General features: G+C 41.0%; 1 long non-coding RNA gene across 2 annotated transcripts in view; it reads left to right on the plus strand.

The window, feature by feature from the left end:
* The window catches only part of LOC102954498, a 45604-nt gene that overhangs the window by 9978 nt on the left and 18376 nt on the right, over positions 1-17250 (plus strand). For both annotated transcript variants that reach the window (XR_006220470.1, XR_006220471.1), the window contains exon 2: positions 7518-7601. This is a non-coding gene — a long non-coding RNA (uncharacterized LOC102954498). The remainder of the gene's footprint in view (positions 1-7517; positions 7602-17250) is intronic.

The raw sequence follows: 17250 nt of genomic DNA on the forward strand, positions 1-17250 counted from the left end.
TCCACTGTTTGTGGGGTCTGAATGGAATATTATCTTCTACTATATGGCTCTGGCTTCTGGGTACCAGTTAGGTGATATTCTCAAGTCACTTATTTTACACAGATCATCCTTACATTCTAACACAGGCAATATCTGTTTTGCATGTCTCCACAAAAATGGAAATATATCATCTACATGAGCTACACTAAAGCAATATCATTCAAAATAATGCGAATGTCCACATCCAGGGAATGAGACTTCATGATATAATTTCTAAAGCTTATGAAAGCTTGGTGGAAGAGACGAGCATCAAGTCCATAATCAGCAGCATTTCTAAATTTCTTTCCTCTTTTAAAACTGGTCTAAGATCTTTACTTCATTCTTGTCCAGAGAGCCAGTTAGCTCAGCCCCGATGTTGCCATCCGCACTGAGGCCCTGAGGTTTCACAGTCAGCTGTAAGAACAAGGACAAGTTTGGGGTTTTGGAGCCTCCTGAGGGAGAGGAGGAGGGAGAGGCAACATCAGACATGCGCCCCAGAGCCCCAGGAACGGGTCCAACGTGGGCGTGAAGGACCAAGCCCACTGCTGCCCCGGGGCCAGCCCAGCTCCCCACCAGGAGCCAAGCACACAACAGGGCACACAGGGACTTAACAAGGTCTGTTTATAAAGAATTCTCTCAGCCTCATCCCCCCATCTCTGATGATAAGAATGTTGTTTCTCCTGGAATAGGGAAGGCATCTTTCACATGGGAGTTTCATCTCCTGCTTTCAGGAAGAAAAGGGAGGGATCACAGCACGCTTCCTGCACCTGCTGTTTTTTTAAGTGCCTTTTGCTCAAAATAATCCTTGTAACAAAGTGGCATATTTGGGGGTGGCATATTCTGCCACCCCTCATGTATATATATACATATATATGTATATATATATATGCATGTGTGTGTGTGTGTGTGTGTGTGTGATATAAATACATGTATTCCTCAGGCCTACCCACAGAAAGGCTTGGGAACAACAATACCCCAACAGCAACAAATACTCTTAGGACACCGCAGATCTTGGCTTTTAAATGCTCTTCTCTTTTAGAAAGAACTAGCGCTCCTTGGTAAAATGGCTGATTCTAAGGCTAAGACAGGGAAAATACAAGATGAGTCTGAAATATCTTGTAGGAGGTAAGGAAGTCCTCACAGAATGGTGGCAACATGTTCAAAGATCAAAGAAGCCAACTTAAATGAGCTGCCAATAGCCAAATCTGGAACAATTTGAATATCAGAATAAATAATGATAGTAACAGATCATAACTCACTGAATAAAATAGAAAACCATGAATCCAGGGGTGCCTGAGTGGCTCAGTTGGTTAAGCGTCTGACTTCAGCTCAGGTCATGATCTTGCAGTCCATGGGTTCAAGCCCTACATTGGGCTCTGTGCTGACAGCTTGGAGCCTGGAGCCTGCTCCACGTTCTATGTCTCCCTCTCTCTCTGACCTTCCTTCACTCACACTCTGTCTTTCCCTGTCTCAAAAATAAATAAACACTTAAAAATTTTTAAAATAAAGTTTCAAGGTCATTTGGAAACCACATAAGAAGATGGCAAAGACACAAGACAGAAGGAGCCTGGTTTCTCGAATCACTACCTAGTAGGAACATTGGCTTTGGAATTTATGGGAGTGATAATTAAACTTCCATTTGAGCCACTATTCATTTGGGGGAACAACAGAGAATAGTGTCTAGGTCATGAATGTCAAGGAGAGACTGAGGAATTATTCCAGATTGAATGTGATTAAAAAGACATGACAAAATGCAACTCAAACTACAATGGAAAACAAAACAAAAAACACAGAAACCACAAGGAGCTACCACTTCATATGTATTAGGATGACTATTATTGAAAAAACTAAACAAAACAGAACATAAGTGTTGCTAATGATGTAGAACAATCGGAACCTTTGTGTATTGCTGGTGGGAATGTAGAATGGTACAGGCACTCTTGAAAACATTCTGGCGGTTCCTCAGAAAATTAGAATTTTAATGTGATCCAACGATGTTACTTCTGAGTGTACACCCAAAAGAATTGAACGCAGGAACTTGAACAGATATTTGTATACACCAGTGTTCACAGCAGCATTATTCACAATACTGAAAAGGTGGAAACAACTCAAGTGTCCATTGATGGGTGAATGGATAAACAAAATGCAGTATATAAACAAAACAGAACATTATTCAGCCTTAAGAAGTAAAGAAATTCTGACATATGCCACAACATGAATGAACCTTGAAGGCATTATGCTAAGTGAAATAAGCCAGACACAAAAGAGCAAATATTGTATGATCCTACTTATATGAGATACCTAGTGTGGTCAGATTCATAGAGATAAACAGAATGGTGGTTGCTGGGGGCCAGGGGAAGGGGAAACTGAAGACTTATTGTTTCATGGGTATGGAGTTTCATTTTGGAAAGATGAAAAAGTCGAGATGGTTGGTAGTAATGGTTGCACAACAATGTAAATGTATAAATGCCATTGAACTGTATCTTTAAAAATGATTAAATGGTAAGGGTGCCTGGGTGGCTCAGTTAGTTAAGCATTGACTTTGGCTCAGGTCATGATCTCACGGCTCTTGTGTTTGAGCCCTGCGTGGGGCTCTGTGCTGACAGTCTGGAGCCTGGAAACTGCTTCAGGTTCTGTGTCTCCCTCTCTCTCTGCCCCTCCCATGCTCACACTCTGTCTCTCCCTCAAAAATAAATAAACGTTAAAAAAAATTTTTTAATGGTTAAATGACAAATTTGTTTTGATACAAAAGACATTTCTAGAACAATTGGTAAAACCTGAATGGGATCTGAGGTAATAGTAATATATGGGTATTAATATCTTGATTTTGATAATTGTGCTGTAGCTATTTAGGAGAATTATCCCTGCTTGTGGGAAATACATGGAAGGGTTTGGGAATGATGGGGCATCATCTCTGCTGTTTGCTCTCAAATGATCCGGGAAAAAAAAAAAAAAGTTTTTTGTGCTGTACTTATACCTTTTCTGTATGCTTTAGATTATGTCCAAAAAATTTTTTAAACCTTTTTTTTTAATGTTTATTTATTTTGAGAGAGAGAGAGAAAGGAAGGGGCAGAGAGAGGGGGAGTGAGAAAATCCCACACAAGCTCCTCACTGTCAGCACACAGCCCAACATGGGGCTCCGAACCCATGGATCATGAGATCATAACCTAAGCCAAAATCAAGAGTTGGGTGCTTAACTGCCAAAGCCACCCAGGCACACCTCCAAAATTTTTTTTAACGATAAAATTAAAAAATTGAAATTAGCAGTGATTAAACAGTTGACAAAAATGAGTCCTGGGTTAGTTTTAGCATCAGAATTTGAGCTCAGGTCTCCAGGAGCACTTTCCCATATAGTCCATGGGATGTTCCTATAATAAACACTCCATTGGTAGTATGTATTTTATTTTTTTTTAAGCTATTTATTTATTTTCAGACAGAGAGACAGAGACAGTGTGAGCATGGGAGGGGCAGAAAGAGAGGGAGAGAGAGAATCTCAAGCAGGTTTCACGCTGCTAGCTGCGGAGCCCAACTCGGGGCTTCAGCATGACCTGAGCTGAAACCAAGAGTTGGACATTTAACTGACTGAGCCACCCAGGTGCCCTGGTAGTATGTATTTTAGATATATGAAGTTTTATTTGTGAAAGGACGGCTTTTTCTAACTACCTAGCACATTATTGTGTTAATGAGTCACCATCCTCAAGAGATACCAAAAGTTAATAATAAGAAAAAGAAAATGGAAAAAGAAAAGCAAGCTGATGAATAGATAATTATGTCTGTTTTCTGAAACCAACTATAAATGATCTTTTTTAACTTTTTAAAATATTTTGTATTACATTTGTCACAGAAATGTGTGGCTTTACTGGAGGATGTACTTTATAACTTCCTTTGGTTGTAAATATACTGTGGTCAAACAGGATTTGCCGCCTATTTAAATTACTTTTATATTTCCTTTGGCCTCAAAAGGGCTTTTTATTATGTAAATATACAAATTAATCACTGAAAGGAGGAGTTTAGAAAGCTGTTTGGGATTGGAATAGAATTGCTAAATAGATTTATGTCTAATGTGTCTGAAGAGCCCAAAAGAATTGAAGTCTGGAACTGACCTTGGGGGTAGGAGGGACTCTCAGGAGCAGTTTTCCATTTAAGGACCAAATGAAGATGTCAAAGGTCAGGGCCAAATCCATTTCTGCATGGCCCCTGGAGGGAAGAATGGTTTTAACTGATGGATATTTGCAAATGATTTGAGCCCCAATTAAGTAAAATGTTACTCCTAAAAAAATTTTTTTTTTTAACTTTTTTAAACATTTATTCATTTATTGAGAGACAGAGAGAGACAGAGCATGAGGGGGGAAGGGGCAGAGAGAGAGGGAGGCACAGAATACGAAGCAGGCTCTGGGCCCCGAGCCATCAGCACAGAGCTCGATGCGGGCCTGGAAGTCATGAACAGCGAGATCTTGACCTGAGCCAAAGTTGGACGCTCAGCCAACTGAGCCACCCAGGCGTCCCCTAAAAAAATTTTTTTAATTAAAAACAATTCCCTTCTCATTGGCAGATGTGTGTGTGTGACTGCATAATATACGTAGGTGTATTTAAATATATAAATACCTACATAATATCCTTGATTTCACCTCTTGGCCTTCAAAATCTACAATATTTATTATCCGAAAAAATAAATAAAATAATATATTTACTATCTGATAAATTTTTTAAAAAATTAGAAATCTGGGGCACCTGCCTGGCTCAGTCAGAAGAGAGTGCAGCTCTTGATCTTGGGGTTGTGAGTTTGAGCCCAACTTTGGGTGTAGAGATTACTTAAATAAATAAACTTAAAAAAATAAATATTTACTATCTGTCCCCTTACGGAAAGTGTTTGCCAAGCCTTGTTCTAGAAATAAGCAAAGGTCTACGTTCATATGAAGAGTAGAGTTGTGATAGAGTTGAAGGAGGTTTTGATAGACTTAATTACTTGCAAAGAGTTGTCTGCTAAGAGTGAGGGAAAAGTGGCTGACTGGGGCGAAAACAGTCATAAAGTCTTGAAATAAGCCGTGGGAACTTCCTCTGGATGATAAAAGAAAAATTCAAATCATGGGGAAGTGTTCGATTCTTAACAAGTGGTGTCTGTGCTGCAACTGGCTAGTCACACGCAGCAAAAAGATCATTACGTCACTCTTCACCAAGTAAACTTTGGATAAGATGAAAATTTCATTTCACTTCATTTCATTTCATTTATTTGAATATTTTAAATGTGAGAGAATGAGACCGTTAAAGTACCAAAAGAAAGTTTGGGTAAATATCTTTTTTTTTAACTTATTTATTTATTTTGAGAGACAGAGCACGAGCTAGCACTAGGGGGAAAGGGGAAGAGAAAGAATCCCAAGCAGGCTCCATGCTGTTAGCACAGAGCCCAACATGGGGCTCAGTCTCACAAACCGTGAGATCATAATCTGAGTTGAAATCAAGAGTTGGATGCTTAACTGACTGAGCCACCCAGGCCCCCCTGGGTAAATATCTTTTATAAATTTGGGATGAGAAAGGTCTTTTGAAACTTGATGAAGAATTAAGAAACAAACGTTGAGCCTGTATGTTTGACTACATAAAAAATTTAAAACAGATATAACCCTCCTCCCTTAAAAACAAACAAAAACAGATACACAAGGCTAAAAAGTAATCCACAAATGGAAATATATGTGTATACGTGTGTGTACGTACACAACACACATACTAAACAGTTAGGTTTGTACCTATTAACAACACCTTTTGTTGCTGTTTTTTTAAATTTTCATCGGGGTGCCTGGGTGGCTCAGTCAGTTGAGCATCCAACTTTGCGCACATCATAATCTCGAAGTTTGAGTTCAAGCCCCACATCAGGCTCTCTGCTGTCAGTATGGAGCCTGCTTCAAATCCTCTGTCCCCCTCTCTCTCTGCTCCTACCCCACTTGTGTGCATGGTCTCTCTCTATATATTTCTCTCTCTCCTTCTCTCTCTCTCTCTCTCAAAAATAAACTTTAAAAAATAAAAAAAAAATAGGGGTGCCTGGGTGGCTCAGTAAGTTAAGCGTCTGACCTCGGCTCAGGTCATGATCTCACAGTTTGTGGGTTCGAGCCCCACATCGAGCTCTGTGTCAACAGCTCCCTGTCTCTCCGCCCCTCCCCTGCTCACGCTCTGTCTCTCTCTCTCTCTCTCTCTCTCTCTCTCAAAAATAAATAAAACATTTTAAAAAATCTAAAAATAAAAAAATTTTTCATCAGATGAAGTTGGTATTCTTTGTTTTGTGAAGAGTCAATTAAATAAATGGCTGTCTCAGGGGGCACCTGGGTGGCTCACTCAGTTAAACATCTGACTTCAGCTCAGGTCATGATCTCACAGTTTGTGAGTTTGAACCCTGTTTCTGGCTCTGCACTGACCGTGTGGAGCCTGTTTGGGATTCTCTCTGTCATCCTCCCTCTCTCTACCCCTCCCCCACTTGTGTGCTTTCTCTCAAAAGAAATTTTAAAAAAACTTTAAAAAATTAATTAAAAAAAATGACTCTCACTTATGCAAACATAATTGGGAAGTCACCCAGTGTCCTGCAAGAAGGTGCTAACAAAACTTTTTGGGGGGAGTGTATGTGTATGTGTGTGTGTGTGTGTGTGTGTGTGTGTGCGTGTGTCTGTGCAAGCATGCTTCTCTCCTAATGGGCAAAAGCTGCCTTACCCTTTGTTTTGCCTAGTCATGGGGGAAGTGATGAATCAGTTTGTCTTAGAAGCCTAGTACCCTTAGGAAAGAGGGGACCAAGACCCCAGTTTCTGCCCACCAAGTTCTGAATTTAAGGAGACTTTATGTACATGTACAAAGGCCCAGTGAGTGGCCAGGAAGACTTGAGTAGACACCAGTTTTAGTTCTCTCTGTATTTGACATTTAGAAGAGAATTCTTGGGGTGCCTGGGTGGCTCAGTCGGTTGAGCATCTGAGTCTTGATTTCGGCTCAGGTCATGGTCTTGTAGCTCATGGGATTGAGCCCCGTGTCAGGCTCCTCGCTGCACAGACCCTGCTTGTGACTCTCTCCCTCCCTCTCTCTCTCTCTCTCTCTCTCTCTCTCTTTCCCTCAAAATAAATAAAAACTTTTTTAAAAAATGGAAGAGAATTTTTTCACTCTTTGGGCTAAGTAAGCACCCCCTCAAAATTCTCGGACAATCAGGGGAAATCAGGGAAAACCACAATGGGAAAAACGACTTTTTTCTAATAAGGCATGGGGGAGGTCTCAACTATGACAGAGAAAATTAACATATGTAACTACCACATTTGTACCTTGAGTTTGTAAAACAGATCATACTAATTACACTAGTACAGAAAGAACTCTTTTATAAATTAAGACGAAAAAGGCCTTCAAAATAAAATAGATAAAAAGCATGACTAACGAATTATAGAAGAAAAAAATAACTGGCCATAAAGTGAATGAAAAATGTTTAATATTACTGGTAATCAAAAAACTATACAAATAAAATGTGATATTTGTTGCAGATCAGATGGTCAAAGAAAATATTATTCTGTGATGTAGAAGATGCGAGGAAAAAAAATCTACTTCCATATACTATAAGTTAAAAGGTAAAACAAGGTGTCGTTATGTGTAAAAGACTAATATGTATATTTGTCAAATTTTTAAAAATAAACAGAGGGGTGCCTGGGTGGCTGAGTTGGTTAGGTATCCAACTCTTGATCTCAGCTCAGGTCTTGATCTCAGGGTCATGAGTTCAAGCCCTACATTGCACTAGGTTTGGAGCCTACATTTAAAAAAAAAAAAAAATAGAAGTGGGATTTCTAAGGAAATAATTGGGCAAGTGCCCAAAGACGTAAAAACATGTGTTGTAGCACTGTTGAAGAATATATATGATTCACGAGTACAGTGGATTGATTGTGCCTTGGAATAGAGTCCAGTAAAAGAGACTTGTGCAATGCCTTCCAAATTTATGAGTGTCCTAAGATTCCCCTCCTATTTTAATGTCTATAATAATGGAAGCTCGGGGCGCCTGGGTGGCTCAGTCGGTTGAGCGTCCGACTTCAGCTCAGGTCACGATCTCGCGGTCCATGAGTTCGAGCCCCGGATCGCACTCTGGGCTGATGGCTCAGAGCCTGGAGCCTGCTTCCGATTCTGTGTCTCCCTCTCTCTCTGCCCCTCCCCCGTTCATGCTCTGTCTCTCTTTGTCTCAAAAATAAATAAACGTTAAAAAGAAATTAAAAAAAAAAAAATGGAAGCTCATTCAATGCCCTCCACCACCACACCTATCCCCAACTATGCCTAAATTGCTGTAAATTCTCTAAGCCATTCTTTTTTCTTTTTCTTTTTCTTTTTTTTTTTTTAAAGTAAGCTCTAGGCCCAATGTGGCGTTTAAACTCAGGACCTTGAAATCAAGAGTGGCACACTCTGCCGACTAAGCCAGCCAGGTGTCCCTATGAGCCATTCTTTTTTTTTGTTGTTTAACATTTATTTTTTGAGAGTCAGAGAGAGACAGCATGAGCAGGGGAGGGGCAGAGAGAGAGGGAGTCACAGATTTCGAAGCAGGCTCCAGGCTTTGAGCTGTCAGTGCAGAGCTCAACACAGGGCTTGAACTCACGAACCTTGAGATCATGACTGGAGCCAAAGTCAGATGCTTAACCTAACTGAGCCACCCAGGTGCACTCTGCCCCCACCGTTAGCCATTCTTATCAAGAACAAAAGAAACGACTGTATCAAAGTTGAATGAGAAGAAGGAAAGAAAAGGGAGGAATTGGGAGTTCCCAGTCTACAGAAATTTTGCCTTTTTTATGGCAATAAGTAATGCCCAAACATTTCTTGAACACCAAGGAGCAAGAGTCCCTACTTGCCACCTTCCTCTCCCTCAAGCCCCTCTCCCCTCTCTTGATTTGGGCTCAGGTCACGATCTCACAGTCGAGAGATCAAGCCCCGCGTTGGGCACTTGGCGTGGAACCTGCTTAAGATCTTCTCTCCCATTCCTTCTGCCCCTTCCCTGTGTGCTCACTTTCTCTCTCCCTCTCAAAAAAAAAAAAAGTATCATCTAAACCAAAACACTTGAGAATGAATGGGGATGCTATTAATAATAACTCTGTGATTGTCCTGGGAAAACCAGGGCATATAATCACTCTCTATACTGTATGATTTTGCCATGCTTGAGAAGCATAGGTCTAATTAACTTCAGATATTAGTAGTTGTAAATTGAAGCACAAATCAGATAGGTAGCTACCTGGCTAGAAAGATAGATATTGATTGATTTGTGTAAGGTATAGACACATATGGCACAATAATTTTAATCGATGCCATTTAACTTTTTTTAAGTAATCTCCACACACACACACACACACACATATATATCCACATATATATATATATATATATTATATACATATAATATATATAATCCATAATATAGTATAATACAGTCCACTAAATTTTCTTCTTACCTGGCTTCTGCCTTGCAGATTTTCTAACAGCTACTTTAACAACTTTGAAAATTTTCTGTTGCTAGCTCTTTAAAATCTTGTTCGTTTACAGTTGTTAAAATCTAAAAAGGAAGTAATAGCAGATACAGTAGTTTGGCTCACTCGACCAACACTGTTTGCTTGCTACTCTTACATAAAAGCTTATGCTCCCAGGCCGTCTTGTTGCTGACTGTGACCATGTGACTCACTTCTGGCTAATGAGATTTAAGTGGAAGTCAGCTGCTGCGTCTTCCTTTTCCTCCTTCCTGCTTGGAATGTATAAAATATCTGTTGCACAGCATCCATTAGCAAGAAAGGAATACGGGAAGACAGAAGATGCTTGTTTCTTTGACCATGTCCTTAAACTCCCAACACCAGCCCTGTTACCACCTGCCAACAGACGTGTAAAGCAAACAAACCTCTTTCTTGTTTTGAGAAAGTTTTCTGATGGGTCACCTAATTGGCTCAGTCGGTTGAGCACCTGACTTTTGATTTCAATTCAGGTCATGATCTCACAGTCTATGAGATCAGATCAAGGCACACATCAGGCTCTGCACTCTCAGCTCTGAGCCTGCTTGGGATTTTGTCTCCTTTTCTCACTGCCCCTCCCCTGCTCCCACTCCTGCTCCTGCTCACTCTGTCTCAAAATAAATAAATAAACATTTTTAAAAAATGTTTTTGGTACACCTGGGTGGCTCAGTCAGTTAAGTGTCTGACTTTGGTTCAAGTCATGATCTCACAGTTCGTGAGTTTGAGCCCCGCATCAGGCTCTCTGCTGTCAGCACAGAGCCTGCTTCTGACCCTCTGTACCACTCCTCCTCTCTGCTCCTCCCCTGCTCATCCTCTCTCTCTCTCTCTCAAAATAAATAAACTTAAAAAAAAAAGTTTTCTGGTAACGCTCAGCTGTGTTTTTCTTCTTTCGAGTTTTTATTTAAATATCAGTCAGTTAACACAGAGTGTAATATTAGTTTCAGCTGTAGAATTTAATAATTCAACATGTATATACAACACCGAGCGCTCATCACAGGTGCCCTCCATAATCTCCACAGCCAAGTGCAGTTTTAACTAATATAGAAATCATATGTCAAAGTTACATGCATCTATAGGTACATATATGTATATACATACAGTATACTTTAAAAGAATTTAACAAAATTTTGGAATATATACTAGAGCAGGCTAACTGCTGTAACAATCCCCAAAATTCTAGTAGCTGAACTCAATGTTTTCTCCACCTTCATTATCTCAGTACAATGCAGGGGTAGGCAAGTAAGAGGTAAGGGTATATTCAAGCTGATTCATATTGGAGCCACCAACAGGGGACCTTTAACCACTGAGAAGGGAGAGACAGATGAGCGGTCTTGTGCATGGAAGATCATATATCACTCCTGCCTGGTTTCCATGGGGCAAAACTGGTCAAATGGCCCCACTTAACTGAAAGATCAACTGGGATATGTACTCTTTCACCTAATCTATGTTTTCAAAAGAAAAATGAACTGGTTTGGTAAATACATTGAATTGTCTTTGCCTTGGGAAATTTTGGGGGGTATAGAGAGTTAAGAACATCAAAACCTGGGGCGCCTGGGTGGCTCAGTCGGTTCAACGTCCAACTTCCGCTCAGGTCATGATCTCACAGTTCCATGAGATCCAGCCCTGAGTCGGGCTTTGCGTTGACAGCACAGAGCCTGCTTGGGATTCTCTCTGTCCCTCTCTCCCTGCACCTTCCCAGCTCACACACTCGCTCTCTCAAAATAAATAAATGTTAAAAAAAATTTTAAAAAAGGAATATTCTAAAATGTGTGATTTATATCTCAGATAATGCAGTATACAAATATTTATTACTTCCAGTAAATGCCTGTAGTAGTTTCCTATTGCTGTTGTGACAACCACAAACTTAGTGACGTAAGCAACTCAGATGGTTTCCTTACAGTTCTGGAGGTGAGAAGTCTGTGCCTTGGCTACAATCAAGGTCTCAGCAGGACTCTTTTGTCTTTTCCAGCTCCTAGATGTTGTGTACAACATCAGAGGGCATATAAATCAGGTTGTCTAACTATGGGGATGCTAAGTGTGACCACTGGTGTTAGGAACTGAATGGTGTCCAACCAAAATTCTTAAGTTGAAGCCCTAATCTGCAATGTGATGGTATTTGGAAGTGGGGCTTTGGGGCGGTAACTAGGTTTAGATAAGTTCATCAAGGTGAAGTCCTTATTGTGGGATTAGTGCCCTTCTAAAAAGAGACATCGGGAAGCTTGAGTCCTCTCTCTCTCTGTGCCATATGACCACACAGCAAGAAGGTGGCTATCTGCAAACCAAGAAGAGAGCTCTCACCAGGAACTGAATTGACTGGGATCTTGATCTTGACTCCCCAGGCCCCAGAACTGTGAACATAACTTCCTGTTTAAGCCACTCAGTCTATGGTATTTGGTTATAGCAGCCCGAGCTGACTCACAAAGATATTTGCACCTCCATGCCAATTGCAGCACTATTTATAATAGTCAAGATATCAGGGTGCCTGGGTGGCTCCGTCAGTTAAGCACCTGACTTCGGCTCAGGTCATGATCTCACAGTTCACCAGTTTGAGCCCCTTGTTGGTGTCTATGCTGACAGCTTACCTAGAACCTGCTTTGGCTTCTGTGTCTCCCTTTCTCTCTGCCCCTTCCCTACTCACTCTCTCTGTCTCTCTCAAAAATAAACTAACATTAAAAAAATTTTTAAGAAGCTCTTCCTAAGTGCAAAAGAAAAAAACAATACCAAGAAACCAGAAGAGAAAGTGGTGCTTATGAAGGATAGAGGGTAGAAAGCCAACCCACGGATAAGTGATGTTGCTGAAGAAGAGCCTAGAACAAATGGATCAGAAATAGTAATCAGGGGCACCTGGGTGACTCAGTCGGTGAAGCATCCAATCTTGATTTCAGCTCAAGTCATGATCTCACAGCTCGTGGGTTCGAGCCCCCCATCAGGCTCTGTGTCAATGACTCAGAGCCTAGAGCCTGCTTCGGATTCTGTGTCTCCCCCTCTCTCTAACCCTCCCCTGATCACGCTCTGTCTCTCTCTCAAAAATAAATAAACGTTTACATTTTTTTAAAAAAGAAAAGAATCCTTAATTAAAGCTTCTTCAGAAGACAATCAGGGGGTCCATTGTTACAGTTACATGGTTCCTTTTTAGACCTGGTTCTGTGCAGATTCCTGTTACTCAACTTCAATCTCACTTTCCCTGCTATTCAGAGATTCTCTAGGCATCTCCTTTTACCTTACTGGCAAACATTGTATCTTCTCAAGTCCTCATCAGGCCACCATGCCTTCTTTTTCATAAAGTTAGTATTTTTTGACAAGTGGCATATGAACACATTATTATCCTTATAAAAATAGTGGGACATTACAAGCTAACATGGCTTGTGACCATTTATATTTTCTGCTTATTCTGTGCTAGGCACTGTAGCAATAGTTTAGAAATAATAAATAAAACAGACAAAAATTCTTGGAGTACCTGGGTGGCTCAGTCAGTTAAGCATCCGACTCTTGATTTTGGCTCAGGTTGTGATCTCATGGTTCATTGTTTGAGCCCTGCATCAGCTTCTGCACTGACAGTGTGGAGGCTCCTTGGGATTCTCTCTCTCCTTCTCTCTCTGCCTTTTCCCAGCTCATGTTTAAATTCTCCCTCTCAATAAACAAACAAACAAACAAAAATTCTTGCCTGCATGACACTTACATGCTAATAATGTAGGAAACAGACAAAAAAAAATGTTCATGATTGTTTTAAGAACTGTGAAGAAAGATAAAGCAGGGAAGGGGAAAAGGGGCTGGAGAGGTTATTTTGTGCAATATTTTATGGTTTTCAGTGTATAAGCCATTCGCCTCCCTGGATAAATTTATTCCTAGAAATCTTTTTCTTTTGGATAATGAAATTATCAAAAAAAATTATTTTCTTAATTTCCTTTTTGGATTGTTCATTGCTAGGATTTAGAAATAGAGCTGATTTTTGTGTTTTGGCCTTGTATCTTGCAAATTTACTGAATTTATTCGCTCTAGTAGTTTTTTGTGGATGCTTCAGGATTTTCTATATATAAGATCATGTCATCTGCAAATAGGGATAGTTTTACTTGTTCCTCTCTAACTTGGGTGCCTTTTATTTATTTTTCTTACCTAATTTCTCTGGCTAGAACGTCCAATACAAGGTTGGATAGAGCTGACAAAAAATTGGCATCCTTATCTTGTTCATGATCTTAAAGGATGGAAGCTGAAGGAGGGGGGACTCCCAAGTGGGGAGTTTTCTAAATGGTGGGCGTGGCAGGCGGCCATTCTCACCTCCTGGTAGTTCTGCCTATGTAGGGGAAAAATTAACCCTTCCCAAAGAGAGGTCTGACCTTTGCCCTGGGAGGCATCCCTAAACCTTTGGAATGTTCTGCCTGATAAGAGTGTCTTGTTTGCCTGGGGGCCTTGGGCCAGGTCAGATAGTCCATGCTAACAGTGTGATTTGTGGTGGGAGTTTTGGACCATGCAGTAGCAGTTAAACCTCCAGAGGAGCTGGAGACTAAGGTCAGCCATGCAGGCATTCAATCACGTCTACATCTACATGACTGAGCCCCACTAAACATTCTGGACACAAAGGCTCGTAGGCTCTCCTAGTGGCAATGCCCCATGTGTATATATTGATGCTGTGGGAAGTAAGCGCTCTATACACAACTCCACTTTGAGAAGACACCGGATGCTGATCTGCACTTAAAACTCTTATGGATGTTGCCATATGTTCCTCTTCCCTTTGGGTGATTTTAAAGCTTTTTTTTTTTTTTTTTTAAGTTTATTAGTTTATGTGTGCAGAGAGAGAAAGAGAATCCCAAGCAGGCTCTGCACTGCCAGCATGGAGCCTGATAAGGGGCTCGAACCCACAAGCTGTGAGATCATGACCTGAGCCGAAACCAAGAGTTGGATGCTTAACCAACTGAGACACCCAGGTGCCCCTTCCCTTGACTGACTTTAATGTATATCCTTTTACTATAATACATTATAATTATGAATGTAACAGCTTTCAGTGAGTTTTGTGAGTCCTTCTAACAAATTATCAAAACTGAGGGTGGTCTGGGGAGCCCCCAAGTTTGCAGCTGGTGTTAGACATGATTCCCAAAATTTGCACTGCTTTTCTGTAATCTTCACCCCTTGAGTGTGAGCTGGATTTATTGACTCGTTTATAACAAAATATGACAAAAGTGATGGGATGTCCCTTCTGAGATTAGTTCATAAAGTAGGCTGAAGCTTCCATCTTGGGTGCCCTCTCTCATGTTGCTGGCCCAGGAAGGAAGATGGCTGTCCTGGGCCAGCCCTGTGGAGAGGCCCACGTGGTAAGGGACCAACAACCACCTGAATGAGCTCGGAAGTCTATCTCACCTCAGGCGAGTCTTCAGATGAGACTGTAGCCCTGGCTGACAGTTTGAATGCAATCTCACAAGAGACTTCTTCGAGCCAGAGGTACCCAGCTAAACCATGCCCTGATTCTTGACTCACAGAAACTGTGAGATAATATGTTTGTTGTTTTAAACCACTCTGTTTTGGAGTAACTTCTTATACAGTGGGCTACCATGGAAGGTGATCCGGGGAACCTGTGTATTTAGTATCCACAAATGTTTTTATCCAGAGGTCTTGTTTCTGGGGCCATTCAACTTCTTTGTAGAAGAATTTCCCAATCTCCCAGAATGCTTATGCCTGGCTGCCTGAGTTCAGGGGCCAAAGCTGGAAAAGAGACTGACCTTTCACCAGTTCCCTCCATTTTTAGCCCAAAGGCAAACCCCCGCCCTCAGGTGTGTCTGCTGTACTTAAATCTGGAGCCCTTCTCACATCATCTACCCCAAAAGTTTGTAGCCAGACTACACCCAGGTGGAGAAGGGGCCTGTTGGGTCTAACTACTCTCCATATGGTCTTGACCAATTCTTGTTCTCAGCCTTTTAAAGTCACTAGTGCCATTCACATAAATCAATTCCAGAAAGGTTATGGATCTACCATGAAAGACAAAACTATAAAGCTTTTAGGAGATAATATAGAAGAAGATCTTCATCACCTCAGGATAGAGACTTATTTCTTAATCTAGTTACTTTTTTTTTTTTTAACATTTATTTATTTTTGAGACAGAGAGAGACACAGCATGAACGGGGGAGGGTCAGAGAGAGGGAGACACAGAATCTGAAACAGGCTCCAGGCTGAGCTGTCAGCACAGAGCCCGACACGGGGCTCGAACTCACGGATCGCGAAATCATGACCTGAGCCGAAGTCAGCTGCTTAACCGACTGAGCCACCCAGGCGCCCCTCTTAATCTAGTTTCAAAAAGTATCAATTATGAAGGGAAAAAAAATGATAAATTGGCCTACATTAAATATAAGAACTTTTATTCATCCAAAAATAAATTATCAAAATTATCAAAATTAGAAAGACAGATATTTATAACTTATATAACTCACAAAGGGCTCATAGACTATATAAAGGTATCTTAAAAGTCTGTAAGTAAACAAAGGCAAGCCATTGGGAAAAATGGGCAAAAAATTCTGAATAGGCATTTCATAAATGAGGATGAGGGGTTTTAGAGTGATGGGGGTTCAGAGCCGACAGCCAAGAAAGAATTCTTGAGACATCTTTGGTGCAAAAAAGGTTCTTTTAGTAAAGCACAGGGACAGGACCCGTGAGCAGAAAGAGCTTCACTGGGGTTGTGAAGCTTATATACTATGGAGTTGGGGGAGATAAAGTCAAGAGGAAGTTTCTTAAAGGTATTTCCATAGGCTAAAGAAGACTCATAGATTACTGGAGGCCTAGCTATTGTCAAGCTAAGGTTTTTCCCTCTGGCAAATCATTAGCATTAAGACAGTTCCTGGAGATTAGGCTGTTGATAAGATTGCCCTTTTTTTTCTTGTAATTTCATTAAGATATTTGTATACTGATGGAGACTCTTGTCCTGCAGGACTGTGATCTCTATCAGTTAACCATTGGTTAACCTTTCCTTTGTCCTTGGGCAACCAGGAGTGCCTGAGGAATGTCACATATATCCCACCTAGTAGGGAGGGGGTTGTGGGGTGGGAAAGGTTGGTTTGTGGGGTGTCAGTTTACCATCTGTCCCTCATAAAACACATTTAACAAACATGAAGAACTGCTTAAGATTGTTGGTAATCAGTGAAATGCAAAGAAAATTCTAAGTGAGCTACCACAACGCATCCATTGGGGTACAATGCAAATATCCATCGGCAGAAGCATGGAAAATAAATTATTGTTACGTTCAGACAAGAGAATGCTATCCTTCCAAGAAAATGCATAAAGATCCAAGTAACGTAATGCGTGAATCTTTTTTTTTTAAGTAGGCTCCATGCCCAACATGGGGCTTGAACTCACAACCCTGAGATCGAGAGCTGCATGTGGGGCGCCTGGGTGGCTCTGTTGGTTAAGCGTCCGACTTCAGGTCAGGTCATGATCTCGTGGTCCGTGAGTTCAAGCCCTGCATCACGTTCTGCTGCTTTGGATTCTGTGTCTCCCTCTCTCTCTCTGCCCCTCCCCCACTCATGCTCTGTCTCTCTCTGTCTCTCAAAAATGAATAAACACTAAAAAAAAATTTTTTTTAATAAAAAGAGTTGCATACTCTGCCAGCTGAACCAGCCAGCCACCCCTATAATGGATGAATCTTGAAACACATTTTTAAAAATATGCATTTATTTATTTTTTAAATATTTATTTATTTTTGAGAGAGGGACAGAATGTGAGTGGGGGAGGGGCAGAGAGAGAGGGAGACACAGAATCCAAAGCAGGCTCC

The sequence above is a fragment of the Panthera tigris genome, chromosome C1 (genome assembly GCF_018350195.1).
Source record: "Panthera tigris isolate Pti1 chromosome C1, P.tigris_Pti1_mat1.1, whole genome shotgun sequence".
Taxonomy (NCBI): domain Eukaryota; kingdom Metazoa; phylum Chordata; class Mammalia; order Carnivora; family Felidae; genus Panthera; species Panthera tigris.